Source organism: Chrysoperla carnea, chromosome 1 (assembly GCF_905475395.1).
Source record: "Chrysoperla carnea chromosome 1, inChrCarn1.1, whole genome shotgun sequence".
Lineage (NCBI taxonomy): Eukaryota > Metazoa > Arthropoda > Insecta > Neuroptera > Chrysopidae > Chrysoperla > Chrysoperla carnea.
The window spans coordinates 114,131,545-114,148,471 of NC_058337.1; the positions used below are offsets into that span (position 1 = coordinate 114,131,545).

At 28.1% G+C, this 16,927-nt stretch overlaps 1 protein-coding gene across 1 annotated transcript in view; it reads left to right on the forward strand.

The window, feature by feature from the left end:
* The window catches only part of LOC123305600, an 82,699-nt gene that overhangs the window by 7,089 nt on the left and 58,683 nt on the right, over positions 1-16,927 (forward strand). The window contains exon 2 of the mRNA XM_044887369.1: positions 13,420-13,717. The gene's annotated coding sequence lies outside the window, so the exon portion shown is untranslated. The remainder of the gene's footprint in view (positions 1-13,419; positions 13,718-16,927) is intronic.

The window sequence follows — 16,927 nt, forward strand, 5'->3', positions numbered from 1 at the left end:
TGCTATGAACAAAATTTTGGTATAGATGTGCATAAAATCACTTAATTAGTCCATTTCCGGTTGTCTGTCTGTCGTCTGTCGTCTGTCATCTGTCTGTCCGTCTGTCATCACGATTACGCAAAAACAAAAAGAGATATCAAGCTGAAAATTTTATAAAAGCGTGCGGAGGACGTAAAAAGTGAGGTCGAGTTCGTAAATGAGCAACATAGGTCAATTGGGTATTGGGTCCATCCGTAGGACCCATCGTGTAAACCTTAATATAATTTTGGCTATTATCTCAGACAATTGGGCAATGACCAAATTTTCAATTTCTTTAAATCAATATTTTTTTCAGTAATATTTTGGTAAAGTCATTAAACTTTAATTAAACACATTTTAGTTGCTTAAAATCCACTTTATTAAAATTTGTTTAATTAAAATTTTTGTCTATCATAATATTTTGTTTATGAACATTTCGACTTGTTAGTCATCTTCAGAACAATATTTAAACAAACAATATTTAAAAAGTATTTTAAACAAACAACGTACCTGTTTTTATACTAAAAGACAAATTGAAATTATGTAATAATCAGGTGATACTGAAACCTGTAGATTTGTTAAAAAATAAATAAAAACAATTGTATGATCCAAAAATCGTTTCACTTATGCGTTAAAAGAGACAAAAGCAGTTTTCGCTTGATAAAAATTACTTAAAAATTACACATAATAATTAACAAATAAATAGTTAAAAAAATAAATAAATAGATAAAATTTGTTTCTTTTTCAGAAAACCGTTAAAAAGTTAAAAGGTTAAAAAATATTAAGTTAATAAACAATTATGAACTAATGTCAATTTGACTAGAAGGAACTAATTTCTATAATTGGGAAAATAAAATCTTGAAACTATTTGTATCATTTTGTAAGGAAGAAAAATCTTAACGAAAAACTCTTTAACTATCCACCATGCTTGAATTCTTTCTCAAAATCAAAAGAAAGTATATCTAATTTTTAATTAAATTAATAATTAAAAGAAAATATACAAAAACACACACAAATAGAAGATTTTAAACATACAAAATATTTATTTTTCGTACATATTTTCAAAGAAATAAAAATTTTTTAATAATAATTTTTTACATACTTATATTTATTATTTATACTATAAGGGGAAGATGTAGTACCAAAAAAATGTTGTTATTTCCCTGGAGTATGTATTTTTTTCCGATAGTTCAAATTTTAAACAACTATCGATAAAAACGTGTGAGCCATGGTACAGGAATTGTATTGTTTCGTGGTACAACATCATGTTGACCATGAGTTATATCACTCCCTAATGTACCTAAAATTCCTTAATACATCATTCTGGCTGATTTTGTAAAAAGACAGCTTTAAAAAATCCATAAAAATTTTCACGCCTAAAAATTATAAATATCGATTCTTTGGCCTCTAAGATCACGAGAATTTAAATTTAAAAATTGTTTAGCTATTATTTAAAAAAAAATTAACAATTTAATTAAGCCCTCCTACCCATAATTACGTTGTTAATTATAAGTTACCGTCCTTATATCTTTATTAAATTACAGGATTGATCCCTTCTTTTAAAGTATATCGTGTTGGCTAATGGCGAAAAATAATCTCACGGTATAAAAAACCGTCCTTATATCTTTATTAAATTACAGGATTGATCCCTTCTTTTAAAGTATATCGTGTTGGCTAATGGCGAAAAATAATCTCACGGTATAAAAAAAATACCGCCTCGGAAAAAACTAGAGAAATAATATTAAGATATATTTTTGTTCGTTATGTAATTTGTATATCATATCTGTAATAAAATTGCCTATAAATAAAAATTAAGTAAACTACTCACTTATATATATTAGTATTTCTTTAGTTTTTTCTAAGCTCAGGTACTGCTTTCCAGAATTCCACACGGATCTAGTTAGTATTTACTAACGCTTAAATAAATTTTTTTAAATGTTTTTATTGTCTTCTACTTTGTGTTTGTAAAAATAAAATCTATTTTAAAATACATACAAAAGAATGAATGAGGGACCAAAATGATGACTTCTGTAAGCCCTTGAAAAACTATGTCGCGTTTTTATTGAAAGTAAGATACATTGTAGGTTCTCTTGATCCTGCATCTTACCCTATTATAAAACGTACAAGAAAGAAACACAAGAGCTTTGTGTAAGCTTTAAAAATTGTTGATGAGTTATTGCTCAGTGCTCAGTGCCCACTCAACACCCATTGCCGTTTCCTACCCGCCGGTATAACATGGTTGTTTGAATTTTTATAATAATATTCAATATTTGAAGTATGTGTTTCTCACAAATGAATACTCACTACACGGTTGTATAAACACAGAGTTATGTTGATGTTTATGTTTGAATTTTGATTATGGTTGGCGAAAAAAAATTGGAAAAAAATTTCTTTTGATGAATTATTATTATTCATACTTTGTGTATCATGAGCTTTAGGTATCGGGTTGTGAAAACGTACAGCTCATGTATACGAGTAACGTGATATAATAGGATATAAAAAATTTATTTAATAATACAAAATTGCATAGAAACATGTATATTTATTAAAGCGATACGTCGAAATATAGTTTATGGCAGTCCAAATGTGAAATGAATTTTTTTAGTAATTCAATCAAATTTAGGTTAGGTTAGGTTATATTGGCTGTCCACGAAGAACACACTTATGCTATAAAGCCTATTGTGATACCGTATACGTGTTTTACCACCTTTCCGCTGATAATTTCATTTTTCAGCTCCTCAATTCTCGTGTTTTAAACGGTCAAAATTTCTCAAACTTTAAAATTTAATACTAATCCCTATTCTTAGTCTTTTCATAAGTGGGTTTCACAGTAGTTCAAGCAAAGGAACTACCTTAATAATAAAAAAATGATATTTTTTTACCGTCGGAATGAGATATTAACAATCAAAATGTGTATAATTTACAAGCTGGATATAGGTACTGAGTATAAAAAATAGATACTTTTCTATACTTATATCTCGAAAACAGTTTTGTCAAAAAAAGTGAAAGCATCTGATAAATCGCACATGGGATAGCTATTTAATTGTTTGTTTATCTGACAAAAATACGATTTTATGAACAACTTTTAGATTCGGTACAAATCCAAAATGGTACACGAAGTTTTAATTTCTGTAAAAATTAAACGTACATTTGAAGTAAAAAAAAGTAGTTTAAAAAAATATATGCAATGTTAACATCTTAGAACAAGGTGTAGGAAAACGATATATTCCTATTTAAAAAATAGGGTACTTTCGGGAGTGAAAAATAAATTATGAAATTTGATAAAAATTAAAATTTATGTAGAAATATAATTAAATATTCTGATTTTGAGCCATTAAAGCACATTATTGTTTTATTATATTAAAATTAAAAGTTGTAATTTTTAATTTGTATATCACGTGACCTAAAACACGAACATGATGTGTTAAAATTATTTATACATATAATAATTACATAGACGACTGTTATTTTACCAATATTACGTCACCAAAATGGCTGACAGTGTTTTTGCGGGAATATAAAAGGTTTAAAATTTAATTTTATGGAAAGAAAGCGTGTTTATTTTGCCGAAATATATTCATTAGGAAAATCAACATTTTGAAGTACTTTTTCAAGCATAGTAGAAAACCCTATTGTGTCAGTCTTACCTTGAGTAGCATAAATTGAAGCAGTAATTTTTATAAAATAAAATTATTACTTGATTGTCGTAAAAATGAAATTTAATTTCCGCTAGTCAAATTCTATCTACAGAAAAACTGTAAATTATAATTCGAGAAATAGTATAGTTATAGAGTTGTTCAAAAATATTTTATCACTTTAATGATGGTAACGTGTATTTTATTTTAGTGGTAACATCTTTTTGGATATAATTTTCGTCATTTACGTTGTAATATTTTTTTGAACAACCCTGTATTTCAAATATTAAATTATTAGTTATATGATGCAAAGCACAAACTAAAAAGACTCCATCCATGAGAATTCGAATATTACTACAAGATATTTCAAGCTAGAATTTCTTAATTAGATTTGAACAATAAATTGGCATAATAATGTTTTGACTCCTACGAGACAAAGATGTTGAGGGTCATTTGAAAAATCAATTCCGCAAGAGGAAGCTGTGGATTTTATTTATTGCTAACAAAATTTACTACTAGTCAACAGTATATTACTCATTAAATATTTTATTAGGTGTATTAAATAAAATTGGGTTATGTAAACTACTTATACATATTTTTTTTATTTCTTTATGAAAATATATTATGGTAAATTATTTCTAATATATATATATATATATATATATATATATATATATATATATATATATATATATATATTCTTTGTACTAAGAAAATTTTCTTTTAAGACGTTTCTTGGTTTCTCTAATAAAATATTAATTTTAATACATACAATGTGTATCATATATAAATATGTTACTTATTTTTTCAAATCATGAGTATTACTCCAATTAATAGTGAGCAAACAAAACCAATATAATCCAAATTAATCGAAAATGAAAGAATTTGGCCGATAATTTCTTTAAATTAAGGAACGAGTTTCCGATCTACGATATTTATGAAGATAAGAAAGACGAAAATCCTCAAGAGAGGATTGCGAATTTAACTAGGTTAGGTAAGGTTGGAGGAGCTGTCCTGAGGTTGGACACACTTAGACCATAAGGTCCGTTGTGATACCGAAAGGGGGTTGGCTAATTCCCGGACACTACTCCATGAACCATTTGGATTTGTTTAAAAACAACAGGAGTGCTTTCACGTTAACGGAATTTATTTCAGAGAGGCCGTCAAAGAAAGGCTGGCTCAAGTGAGTCCACCTCTTCGTAGCAAGAGCGCTGGGCAGTGACAGAGATGGTGAGACATCTTTTCTTCCTTCTCGTGACTGTGACAGCTCCTACAATAATCATGATACACTGTCAGACCCAGTCGTTCAGCCTGCCTCCCACCTAGGCAGTGTCCTGTAGAAGCCGTAACAATTTTGCTAATAGGGGCCCTTGGAAGTGATATAAGAACTTCGGAACGCCTGCGATTGTCCTGAGACCAAATATGTCTTGTAGTACCACAAGTACGTTCTTCCCTCCAAGTAGTAGAGTTTGGCCAACTAGAAACGTCGTAATTTAGGATTTCGGCGATAGTCATTAAATAGGGAAACCAATATAGCAACGGAAATGGTTCGTGTAAGATTATTAAAAAAGACTACCCAGGGACATTCTTATTTATTTAGATAAGTTTCAGGAATCGCTGCCTTGAACAAGGTTAGCAGCGAAAAAGGTTCACGATAGAATTTGAGATACACCGCTATCACCGATATAATCATTTATATCGATAAAATCATAAAGAAAAGGCGAGAAGACATAAAAGAGTTGGATAGGCATAAAACTTTGTTATTGGGATCAACATAAAAAAGTAGGATTACCTACTAATAATATATTCTGACCAAAATTAATTATATACCAAAATTTTAGTAGCTAATGAATTAAGGTTCTTAAATCTGCTTGGAAGAATCAGCAAAATTATCAAAAGCAAAAGTGCTAATCGCTTTTTTAATGCAGTGAGTTTCCAAGTGAGAAGTGGCATTATGATTGAGATCTACAATCCACCATTTTAAGAATTACATAATACTCATTCAATTTGATACATCCCGTATAAAATAAACATATTATTATTTATAAACAAGACTTTGTACTATACACTACATACCCACAATACATAGTAGCTGTAGTAAGAAGTAAGAAGCATGTTATTTTTTCTTTACAACTTTTGTTTGTTATTATTTATATTCCAATGAATGTTTTCTTAACTAAAAAACATGATGGCAGTTGTATGGTTGTTAGACCGGTATTTAACCCCCAAATGGGTAAGCATTTTGAACGTAAAATATTCTGCTTTCTTCAAATCTGTTCTCATTTGAAAAATCGATGTTTGATTCGTTGTAGCTTTAAAGCTATGTTCAAGATCAAATGCAACGTCACCATTGGATTCTCTATCGAAAATATGTCGGATATGGTAGTTATGGAAAGGTTACCATTGAAAAATTAACTTTGACCTTGGAGCGACCTTGAAGATCATGATCAAGGTCATGGCCAAGATAATATTTTTGCCTAAAATTTTACGCTCTTTCAAATCTGGAATAAAAAGTAGGTTCGGTTTCAAATCTGGAGTAAAAAGTTCCCATTTGAAAATCACTTTTTGGTTCGCTGTAGCTTTGAGGTTATGTTCAAGGTGAAATTCAAGGTTACCGTTGGTCAAAAAATACGTTGGATATGGTATTCATTTGTTTTTCCGTCTGGCTCTGCGAGATCTCAAAAAATTTCCATACTTTTGGGATATCAAGTATACAAAAACATTTGATTTACAGTCTACTGCACCATATTTCTTTATTTCGAAGAAATAAAGGGCGATCAGATCCAATTTGTGAATCCAAAAAACGTCGTTGTTTCTCGAAGTAAACGTAAATGAAAATTATCAAAATAGGCTAGAAATTTGTTTTGAAGGAATAGCAACAATTGATGTAAGCTCTTTTGTGACCAGAATCCCGACCCATTTATCGGGTTATGAACCAGTCTATATACGTATTATTATTTAAGCCATACTCTTACTCCACTTTTTTCAAAAATTACATTTGATATGATGTTTATTCGTTATAAAAGAGAAGCTTTCGTTCGTTCGCTAGATAGCTACTAGCTTGCGCTTGTTATAGCTAACGCGCGCGCTACATTCTTCTAGGTTACTCGTACAATATCTTTGCATAGTAAATGTTGTTATATTATTATTGTTCATGTTATTGTTCTGGTTATATAACAAAAAACAAAATAACATATCTTCTATGTTTAGTTTTATTTTCTATTTTCGAGATTATTCGAGAATGAACCGTTTTGTTATTAATATAAATATGGGAAAGTGTCGTGCCTAGAATAAAAAATTTACATTTAATTCTTTTTTAGAGCTATGCATTAAATGATCACAATGGCAATAGGCCTTTGTCCTAAAACTTTTTTATTGCTTCAATAGACGTTATGGAGTCAAAATTTCGTGTGAAATAAATTTTTGGATAACATCAATAACTACAAAAATATGAAGGATTTATATGTACAAAGAGAAAAAAAAGGTAAATAATTCTTGGTGACGTCATAACTTGCAATTGCCATAGATACTACATATCAAAACTTGTTTTGCACGACTAAGAGGGAAAAATTTTGTTAATTGCTTATATATTTTATGTCTATCAATCGATTTTTATTTTTATTTCAGATCTTGTCTTCTATTCTAGCACATTTTCAAATTTTAACGAAAGATAAATTGAAATCGACAAAAGCCTCACTGTTAATCATCAACTGTAGTGTTGCTGTAGGTTTTTCTTTAAGAATTTAAATGTTAAACAAGTTTCGATAAAAACGTGTGATCCATGGAAAATAACATACCAAAAAAGTATCTAAACGTCCAGCAAAAATTTTAAATGGTATTTTTAATGACTCGTTTCTGATGGGGTGAATGAGCCTCCTTTTTCCCACTTGTACTTTGCTAATCTATGCTGGAATACCCAAAATAATACAGAAATAGAATAATACAATTGTAAAATAGTCCATTATGCTCTTATATTTAAGAAACATCAGTGGACACAATGAGTACGTATCACGAGTTGGACAATCGCAGAAGTACGTTAATAACGGGCTATCACAACTACAAAGTACAAAACTATCTACGCCTCTAAAATGTGCAAATAAGCGATAATTATTATTTAAAATTTGTCATGGCTTAATGAGAAAAATAGAATATTAATAACGATACTAGAGTAACTGAATTCATTACCGCCTTAGTGCGCTAATGAATTAATTATCACGCTCGGACGGTAATGAACTATTTTTCCCACGCATACTGAGTTAGAAAAGTACTTGATTGTAAATAGACAGCCAGAATAATCAAATGTTTTTACTTTTTCCGCGAAATAAATTTTATTTTTAGTTTATTCGAAACAAAAACCACATTGACAACCAGTCTTCAGCTGACATGCATTCTGATAATATTCACTCATTTCAATACATATGCTGTTAAGTTAATATTAATATCTGCCGAGAAACACAGAATGATTCTAGGTAAATTTGATTCATGGTACAACATCGTACCCAATTATATATTCACAACAATGCAAACGAGTTTTGTATTATTACAAAACTTAGCATATAAATTTTATTAAATTTATATTTATATGAGTTGAGATATGGGTACTTATTTTACACTCCCACCCAATCCCACTTTCTTTGTGAAGATTGTTGTAATAATAACTTTAAAGGTAGTTAAAGAGTATGGTTTGAGTATCTATAAATAATATTGTTTATAATACCATTGTAATATGGTTAAATTAATGGGATATTCCATATACATTTAAGGGAAATAACTTGAAAAACTAACTGAAAATGCTTAGAGTGTTAGGCAATCTAAACAAGTGAAATTTACAAAATTAAAAAAACCCCGACAAATGCGATTTATTCCTTGTAAACCAATTTTTAGAAACTTAGCTATAAAATGTTCTCGATCAACCGTTTAAGGGCTACGATGCCACTGAGAAACACACAAACGCACAGATAAACATTTTAAACTATAATAACACTCCTTCCTTAATCATTATCAAAATGATTGTCAAGGACATCAGATGAGATGAAAAGGATACTTAGAGAGCTATCATTTTTTGGGACAAATTTTTGGAAAGATTTTAATTGAAATTGAAATATTGGAGCTGAGTTTGTTCTTTTGAATTATTGTTTTGAATTACCTAATTATTTTACCACTTCACTTTTAAAATGAACTGAGCCAGGTTTATTTGACCATTCATTTCCATAGTAATTATTTATATGTTAAAATTATACGTCATGCCTTTGACAAACTGAATCGATTTTGACCCAATTTGTTAGTTTTTCGAGTACAGAACTATAAGCTGGCACTTGAAACATCGCTAAGAACACTCTACGTTATATTATCTTTCAAATGAAATCAAAAAAATTAAAATCGGTTCATCCGTTTAGGCGCTACAATGCCACAGACAGACAAACACACAGATACACACACATAACGATCGAACTTATACACACCTATTTTTAGTTCGCGGGTTAAAAAAAATTTTGTTAATCAAAATCAGATTTTCTAGACTTAATGACTTCATTAAGTTATACATAAATATTTCGCTATTGCACCGTTGATTATTACTGAGTATGAATTATTTTTATAAATTTTCTAAACAAAGCCACATGTATTACAAAATTCGTTTTTATTGATTATACTCATTCAATTATGTAGATTATAAACAGAATTACACTGACGAGTATCAAAATTGGTACATCAATTTTATTTGTAATTACCTACAGAAAGAGCAAGTAATAAAGAAGTGACTTTTAATACATCTATAAATATAAAAAGCTTTGTCCTGAATGGCTAATTGATTGAATGACTGACTGACGGATCAATGCACAGCCAAATCGCTAATCGTAGATAGCAGAAACTTGGAAGGTGTGTTCTTTGTATGACGTAGGCATCCGATAAGAAATTTTCCGAAATTTTACTCCTAAAAGGGTGAAATAGCTGATAAATGTTTGTATGAAAATCCGTCATATTTGAATACACTTAACCGATTTTAAAAATTATTTCACCTATAGAATGCTACACTATTAGCAAGTAACATGGGCTGTATTTTATTTTATTTTTTAAATAGGGTTCCACACCAAAAAATTGAAACCCATTAAATAGCGAACAGATTTTAACGCAACTGCAGGTGCAAAACGTAGGTACTATTCCCTACGTTTAATAAAGACAGACATATTCTAAATGAAGCCGCGTTTAAATAATTTCTCGAAAACGTTGCCAGTTCGTGTTCTACACTTATTTTATTGTTATTTTAAATTTATTTCCTCTCACAGTGCATATAACTCTTTTTTTTCAACATAACACCAAAACCACTTCAAAGCTATTCAAATTCAAAATGAAATTAAATTAAAAGTGTTACAAAATAAAGTGGATTTTAAAAGTGATTCTTCACAAAAAGAGTTAAATTAATAAAAAAAAAAATTTGTTTAAATATAAAAATATCAAATGACCAATAATTTAAATTTTTTAAATCAATAAATAAATTTGTGATAAAAATAGAAAAGAATGCACAAGTATTTAAAATGTTTTAAAATTAAACAGTTTACATTGTACAACAGTATATTATGCAACAAGTAACATTATTGTATGTTTAACAAGAGATTGAAAATAGAGCTTTTACCGATAAAGTGTTAAGAGACAATACGCACCCTATTTTTTTAATTTTTGCACTTTTTTCCACGAAATGAGAAGTAGTTATTTGGCAATTTAGTGCGAAAAATTTACTTATCGCACGAAAATCAGATTGTGAGTGCGGAAAGAGAGTGCTTAGCCTCATAAGTACAGAAATAATAACATTTTTCAAACAGTGGCGAATGAATATGTTACTCTTTAAACAATTTTTAATATGTCAATCATCTACTTTAAAGTCAAAAAGCAATTCAATTATGTTGTTTAAGTTTCGAAGAAAAAATTTTCAATTTTCAATGTTATTAAAATATGAGATACAGGCGGTTTATAAAAAAATGTAGGTATTGTTAACGCTTGAATATGTTTCGACAACAAAATGTAAATTTAAGTGTTTGTTTTTTTTGCCAAAAGTTGCTACACAATTATTTAAGTTTTTCGATAATAATTTTGGAAGCGGACAATATTCTTGTTTTGCGTATTGAACCTATGTAACCGATTTTTATTGGTATTTGAAAGGATCTTATTGAGGTATTCTCATGGTGAAAAATAAGAGATCGATTGTAATGAAAATGTAAAGACGATTATATGATCGGTATCGACGCCCTACTCCGAAGAACCAAAGCTCTGATTTTAAGATATTCTCAGTTGACTTAATGGGAAAACAGATATCGAGAAAATGTGGTATTTAAGAGATACTATGTGGTTTTTATACAAACCGTGGCACAATAATTTTTAAGCTTTCGAGGGGCGATAAATTCTGATTGCCAAATCCTTCAGTTTACTTAGCTTAATTTAATAAGCTTATCTAATAAACAATTATTAATACCTTAAATAAGTAGAGATTTATTTTAAGGTAGAAATTTTACTTTCATTATACAACAAACCCTTGTTAAATATTTTAAATTCGTGTTATTTATAAATAGTGTTGAATATTGCCACGCCGTATATCAAGTCATAGTAGCTGATGTATATGCTGATATTTTTTTCTATTAGATATTTATTGAAAGAAACTCATTTATATAATTTCGTTGAATGTTCAATGTTCGAAAATTAAGTACTTTCGAGTTAGGTAAGCGACAAAAACCCTAAAAAAGTGCGTAAAAATGAAAATGAGTAATCAATCACTGAAGACATGTTTGTACTTGGACCAAAAAGAGTTTTTTCTTAGTTAAGAGACATTAAAGCGTAAAATCAAGAAAATTCGCCGGTTTTAATAAGTTTGAAAATATTACGTTAAGTTTTATATAGTTTCATATGTTTTTTAGCGCGCTAATTACGAACTTCTAACTTAAAAAAGAGAAAATCTGTGAATTTTGAGAAAAATTTTAAAAAATTTTTTCCGCCTATTAGGACTCCCCCAACCTCAAGTATAAGTTGGCTTCCAGCCACAAAAGTGTCTCTTCTCGGTGTTAAACGCGATCAGAAAGGCCGTACTTACGGCTAGGAGATCAATAAAATATATTTTCAACCTGTTTCACATCTATACTTTTCTAATAATAATAATAAAAACTGTATTTTCCAATTTATTATTATAGAATTCGATTTGATAATATGAAATATCGTCATATTATATCGTTTCAATATCTATAAGTTATTCTATTTTATTTTTTGTATTGACAGACATTTCAAACGTTCGTTGCACATTGGTAGGTTATTACAAACGTTTTGAATATTTTATAATATTTTATTTAAATAAATTACAATATTATTAAATGAAAATTGATTTTTGTTGTTACTTAAAAGTGTGCGGGGGCTCAACACTCAGAAATGGTTTCATTTAATATAATTCTAAGTATTCATATCAAAATTAATTTACTTGTCAAAACTATTGATTGAAGTGGTCTTTTGTGCAGGGAAATTTGTCATTGCACCCCCAAACTTCAAATTTTAACGAAAGATAATCGAATGACAATAGATCGGATTGTTGATACCTTGAAAATTGTAATTTTCTTGGAGTCGGTTAACAAAGAGTCTGATATACTTAAGGCCACTCAAGTGCTTTTTCATTTGTTATTCAATTCTCTTTCTATAAAAATAACAAAACACATTTTTCAATTTGACACTTGGGAGCCAAACAAAAATTTTATATGTAATAAAAAAACTCAAAAATATAACTCGATTTATAAATTAATCAAAAAGTTTAAACTGACGTTTTAATTTAATTATTTCCAAAAAACAATCATAAAATTGGTATAATCATTTAAATTGTTGATTAAATTTTACATATTGATTTAAATTTGGCTATAGATTCCATTCATCAATCAAGTTGATTCATTGTTCAACAAAATCCAAAACGTAATAATAAGTAGGTATCCTTAAATGATATGAAGCTTTCTTTTTCGAATATAAAAGCATTTATTAAATTGTTCAGCTCACAAAGAGAGTTATATTCATTAAACTAGAAAATTATATACATGCTATAACTATCGAAAACTGGAGTCTCATAAAATATTTCCAAAAAGTTTGCCACGATTAAACGATATTACTATGTTAGTAAAATTATTTATTTTTGTTGAATTTGAACTGGCATTGGTCTTTTTCCATATGTTTATAAAACACTTTATTTGCTAGAACAATATCGAAGAAAACTTTTAAATCAATTCTAAGTAAAAACTACTATTGTTTAATATAGTTCATCTAATTTAATTAAAACTTTTTAATTACACCTCATTAATTTTACTAAGAAAAAACCATAGTAAAATCGATGAACAAATGTAACCTGGGCACTACATTTCCAAAGTTTTAAATTGTAAGATTTTATCTTTGAATAATGTTCTTTTTTAATTTAAAACTGTACATATGCTTTTAAAATTGTTATGCGGTGAAATATATACAGGTTACCAGGTTACCAAGTGGGATGTGTGATAAAGAATTCTCCACATAAAGATAATTAAAAAATATTCAGTAATTGTTTTTTAATTTTGGCTTACTTTAAATGTAATCCGTCTCTTTGTTTTTTATGAAAATACAGAGTGGGTAAGGAAATATAAAAATACAGTGTGTAATTTTATACAAAACTACTTAAGATACTATTTTAAAAATATTGCCCAGCTTATAACTTTAAATTACCGTTTATTGATTTCGTTTCAATTTTTTACTAATTATAAATTTTTCTATTATTTTCTAGAAACAGTTGAAGAATTTGGATGTCAAGATACAGAATTCAGATTAACATGTCGTCATTTAGATTCACATATCGCCATTTTAGATGGAAACTTTTATCCAGAGGATCCAGAAAATAGTAATTTAACAACTGCTTGTAGTAGTGTTTCATTACAAAATAATACAACAATTGAAGATAACAATACTACTAATAATAATGCTTCGTTTAGTAATGATACAAGTACAACAATTAGTACAACTTTAGCCACAATTAATACCAAAGATTATAGTGTTAAAAATATACGATTATCGTTAAATCGGCGGTAAGTAGAAATTTTTTTATATGCATTAAATAATTATTGAGAACTGACTAGGGAGAAATTGTTTCTTTTGGCATTCTAAACATACCCAGAAAGTAAATGATTGGAAAGTGAAGTTTCGAACCAATCTGAAATCAATTTCTAGTGATTAATTTTAATTAGATCTCAGAAAAGATTATTTTCCATTCACGAAATGAAAAATATTATCTTCTTATTTTTTTGACATACCAAATACAGTGGCACCTCGAACCTCAAGGTAAATGCAAAAAATTTTGAGTTAATGAGTTTTAGACTTAACAAGTAGTTCAAGATACAGAGGATTTAATTGCTAAAATTTCGACTCAGAAAGGCGTGATTATATTTTACTAACTACGACGAAGTGCTTTTTGAAATTCAAGAAGCAGAGTACAAATATGTACTATCAATACCTCGCAAGGAAATAACATTTTTTTCAAGTTACAAAGTCTAATAATTCGAGATACCTTGAAATTTAAAAATATCGATATTTCGAAATTTTATATTTAAAACAAGTGAAAACAAAAAATTGACTGAGTTAATTGTTGAAATACCATGTATAGATAGTGTTGATGACTCTTATTACATTACACATACACTCATGCCACACATACATAACTGATATTCCCATATAATACATACTATACAATTTGAGCCTAATTTCAAACATAAGTTGTTAATTTTTTTATAAGGACCTTTTTTTATATTTAAACTTTTGTTCTATCACTAACGGTTTATAAAATAGGCCCTACAGACCCAATACCCAATTGACCTATGTTGCTCATTTACGAACTCGACTACGTTTTTTACGTCGTGCTATCATTTTTCGTTTTTGAGTTATGTGTCAACACGGACGGACAACCAAAAATGGACTAATTAGGTGATTTCATCCTATACCAAAATTTTGTTGGTAGCATATTTTTAAGCGTTACAAACTTGGGACTAAACTTAGTATACCTTGTATATTACATACATGGTATAAAGATATCAACAGCTCTAAAAGATACTATAATTCAAGAAGGTTGTAAATAAACACAAATTACCCTACTTATCATCGATGAAATTTGGAATGAACGAATCAATTGATATCAAATCATGTTAAAAAGAAAAAAAAAAATCACTAGAAATGTAAATAAATTCTTCTATATAATTTTTTGTCGAACATCATCTCAACATACGTACATACATGTTAGTGACGTGTTCTAATCTCAAATGTAAATATTTATCCGAAATATTATTGAATTTTTTTTTTATGTTTAGAGTGTACTTCAAAAAAATAAATAAAATAAAAATATTTTCAATCAAAATCTACCCCCTAAATAAATATACGGAGATATTTATTATGTATATATTTGTGAGGGGTTGAATTTTACTATTAAAATTTTCCTACTAATATTATATATGTACAGGATACTCCAGTTTAGCACGATCTTATCATTTAATCAGTGCTGCATTTTCGCAACTACAACAGTTGTTTCCTGTATACGGATTTTTAGTGGAAGCCCTCTTAAGGTAGTACGAGCGCCAAGGCAAGTTTAGACTTGTGGTTGAAATCTTTTGTACCTTATTTTCAACTTTGATGATGAGTTTTGTTATAACTTCATGAATCTGCCTTGATTTTTGTAATATGGAAAGCTAAATAATTAAACAAAATTTTCAATTTTAGATATTTTGAAAATTATTCTATATATCGAAAAATTTTAATCTTACTTTTCGTCTTATATTGTCAAGTTAGAACATAATTCATCATCAAAGTTGAATATATATATATATATATATATATATATATATATATATATATATATATATATATATATATTTTAGTTTTTTTTTTCTCAATAAATTCGTTCTCGTACATCCTTAATTAGTCGGGCACAGCGGGCTTTTTAAAATTATTTAAGAAGGTTTTAATTTTAATTTAAATAGTTTTTTTTTTTATTTCTACCGACTAGTTTTGGAGAAATCTATGAAAATAAAAAGTTTCAGAAAACCAATGTTAAATGGCGCTGTGCATCCTTAAAGGAATTAAAATCTGTAAATTTAATAAAATTGGTTTTAAATTATGATTAATTTAATCAAAACAATTTTTTTTTTTAAATTTAGTATTACTTTATACATTACATAAATGAAACTTACCTAATATAATTTAAATTTCAATTTTTTTAAATATATAAAATGTTTTATGCTGAATTTTAATAGGAACTTTGTGTTTTTTCTCCTCGCTTGTCAACCTCTTTGCGCCGATTTTCTAATCTTCCGAACCCTTCTTGACCTTATATTGAACAATTAACGTCGAGCCAATGTGGATATCATTTGAAGTCGTGACCTAACGTGCACTGATGCAGCTAACAAGTTATTCTCAAGATGATTTAGTGGCTTAAAGATGCTTAAAGCTGTGTTTTTCTATTCATAAGAACCTTATATTCTGGCACAATCTGTAAATCATTTTTAATCAAAACAAGTCAATTTCAAAATAATTTTGTCGATATAATTTATTATTAGTTTGATAATTATACTTTTACATGTAATTATTATTTTTCACTATAATAAATACCCTTCCAAAATAAATTCCCTGCATTTTTATTCAGGCCATATATATTTAAACTAGTTTTTAGTATTTAGGGTGTTAATTTATGATGGCATATTTAAAATTGATGAATTTTTAATTATAAATATATTAATGAGTGTTTTTGATTTATATATTTCCCATAATTTGTGGTAAAATTAAAGTGGAAATTAGTCATTTTAGTGTTTGATAAAGTGTGTTTTATCATGCAAAAATCTGAACAGAATTATCTTCTATGCTCAACTAGTGAAATGAAACATAATTTCGATAAACAGGTATAATATTTTAGCCGATATCTCTTAAACTCGTAGCCCATTCGTCAAAGGGATCCGATTTTTTCATTATTTTAGAGTCATAATTTATATCTAAATCGGGGATAACAAAATTTTTCTGACTAATTCAATTTTTTCTTAGATTCCAAGTTTTTTTTTTTGTATTTTGTATATTAGCGGAGATTAAGACAATTAAATGCTTTCGGTGCGAAGATAGCTCAAAACTTTTCTCCTATAAACATTTTTTATCTTAAATAATGTACAAAAACTGAACTGTTAAGTATTTTGAAAAAATAATTTTCAGTGCTCATTGATTATAGTATTATTGTTAAAACAGTGTAGATATGTTATTCCCAAAGT